We start from the raw sequence: 2,616 nt of genomic DNA, 5'->3' as shown, positions 1-2,616 counted from the left end.
TTGAAACGATTCAGCAACTTACTAAAGACATGAAACATAATTATAATCATTGTTTTTTGTTTCAGGTAAGTCCTCTGAAGTTTACGACATCGTAAGTACGGTGAAGTTTCGTTATTACGTTGCAGACTTTATGTAAAAATGCAGTAAGTACTTCACGTTTTTTATTTTTGGGAATGTTGGAATACCCCAATGTCTGTATTATTACTATTAAACCAAATAAACAGTAATAATAAGTGATGACTCAATATTTTAATGTTTAGTGAGTGACGTAATTCAATTTAATACTGGAGACTGATTACTTCAACACATCGCCATCCAAGCAACTGTACTGACATGAGAGTTCTCAAGTGTTTAACAGTAACAAAACCACAGAAAATAGAAACAACAATAACAGGACAAATTTAAACTGTCACTGTTTTACTTGCTGCGTGAAAACATAGATCATGTGAAACTCACCGCTCTTTTCTCAGTTGACTCACTGAAGGACAGTCTGATAGATGAAGTATTACAGTGAATAACTACTACGCTTATTATCGACAGTTCGATAATACGAGGTATTATTAAAATTTATAACTGGACTGAGGATTTCTTGGTTGCTAGGGGACACAGCTTCTTATCTCTGATGGAGAGTCATCGATAGATGCAGATGTAACTTCATGTATGCCCCAGGAAAGTGTGTTGAGACCCTCGCTGTTCGTGTTGTGTCTTAATGACCTCTCATAGTAACTTCAGACTTTCCGCGGATGACGCAGTTACTTATAATGAAGGACTGTCTGAAAAAAGCTGCACAAATACCCACCGCATAAAAATTTAAGTTTCGACATTATGCACCAGGAGCACTTGTCGAGGTGCCTGCTAGTTTATACAAGTGTGTGAATTAGGCCCGCGGGTCACCAAAGGATGCCAGTGCCTGTCTTAGACGGTGCAGCAGCGCGTGGCGTAACTCTTCGTGCAGTATAATGGATACATTCGCATGTTGATAACAAATTAATTTACTAAAGAACTGTTCCCCTCAGCTAGCCTTTCTTTGGTAAGAAAATCTTGTGATACGTAATTGCTGCCTCGTTCTGTCGGCTACTGGTGATGGCAGAGCCGCGTTGCGGCGTGCAGAGGTAGCCATTTACTAATGGATTGGTGTCTTCCTATTCTGCGTAAAGCGATGTATGGTCGGATCCTCCTAGACAGGCTCAAGGGCTTATGCCTTTCCGAACGCGACAGGTGTTTTCCTACACGTGTCGGAAATAACTTGATAACGTCGAAAAGACAGCTGTCATTTTCTTCTATACTGATCGGGATTTTCAAACAGCTGCGGGTGTGTCGTCATTTTGAAAGACTCAAACTTTGTTTTGAGTCTTAATCGGCGCGTCATAATCGTACAGCCGTCTCGTCAGCTGTAACAGTGTTATTCACATGCTGAGATTAACACTTAGCAAACTTCTTTAACATCTCCGGGCACCAAACCATATGTCGCGTCATCAGCTCTTCCGTCAGTCTTAAGGTATCCTTTATCTGCTTATGGGTCACTCTCCTACCTTCGTATAAATGTTTTGCACTGTAACAGATTATCGTGGCCTTCCCATCCTCTGAGCGTCGTCCAGAGTGAAATTTCTTCTTTGGAATTTTCTGTACCACCTTGAATATAATTGTGGCAACGTCCTTGCCGCAGTGGATACACCGGTTCCCATGAGATCACCGAAGTTAAGCGCTGTCGGGCGTGGTCAGCACTTGGATGGGTGACCATCCAGGCCGCCACGCGCTGTTGCCATTTTTCGGGGTGCACTTAGCCTCGTGATGCCAATTGAGGAGCTACTCGACCGAATATTAGCGGCTTCGGTCAAGAATACCTTCATTACGACCGGGTGAGCGGTGTGCTGACCCCACGCCCCTGTATCCTCCTCTGAGGATGACACGGCGGTCGGATGGTCCCGATGGGCCACGTGTGGCCTGAATACCGAGTGGTTATCTGAATATAGTTGTACGATGTGGACACACATCACCCAACGCAAGAGTCATTTCTTCAAAGCAGTGGTGTATGTTTAAACCACGCGCGAAGCTCTACCGCAAAACTGCCCGAATCTCTCTTCGTGACCACGATGCCATAGCAGGCACTTCAACGACTGCGCCCACACACTTGGCACAACTGCTGCAATGCAAGTATGAAGTATTCTCAGAACACAGCAACAATCAGCCTCCAGCGACTGATTGTTGCGTTTGCAAAACTTTCCTTTGTAAAAGTACCAATATTCATTCGTATCATCAGTAGTATTAGTAGTAGATGTTGTTTTTGTTGTTGTTGTTGTTGACCCATCACTTCTTGAGACACTGCGGAAGATTTGAACTTCAATGTAGGACATTGGTGTAAAGTGTGTAGATGAGAAATCTGCCGTCATCACCTCTGCTCCCCTTGCAGGCCAAACACTGGAGGAGTTTTCTCCTGCCACCGGGCTTCGAACTGGCTACTTGCGAATCGAGTGCCACCGCTAGCGACATCGGCTACGGAGGCGGGAAACCCTCACGACTATGTGAGCTATACCTCGTTCGTTTAGATGTCGACATTGTAGTCAGTACCATAAAATCCTGCTTACTCGGTGTACACCTGCGTTGCTCTTGTGGCCT

The 2,616-nt window shown here is 44.4% G+C and overlaps 1 pseudogene; it reads left to right on the top strand.

Moving 5' to 3' along the window:
* The first annotated feature begins 1,647 nt into the window (after positions 1–1,647).
* LOC124709509 lies at positions 1,648–1,765 on the top strand (annotated as a pseudogene).
* Positions 1,766–2,616: the final 851 nt, after the last annotated feature.

Source organism: Schistocerca piceifrons, chromosome 7, assembly GCF_021461385.2.
Source record: "Schistocerca piceifrons isolate TAMUIC-IGC-003096 chromosome 7, iqSchPice1.1, whole genome shotgun sequence".
Taxonomy (NCBI): domain Eukaryota; kingdom Metazoa; phylum Arthropoda; class Insecta; order Orthoptera; family Acrididae; genus Schistocerca; species Schistocerca piceifrons.
The sequence above is the reverse complement of the archived record's forward strand: the minus strand, read 5'-3'. Positions and strand labels throughout refer to the sequence as shown.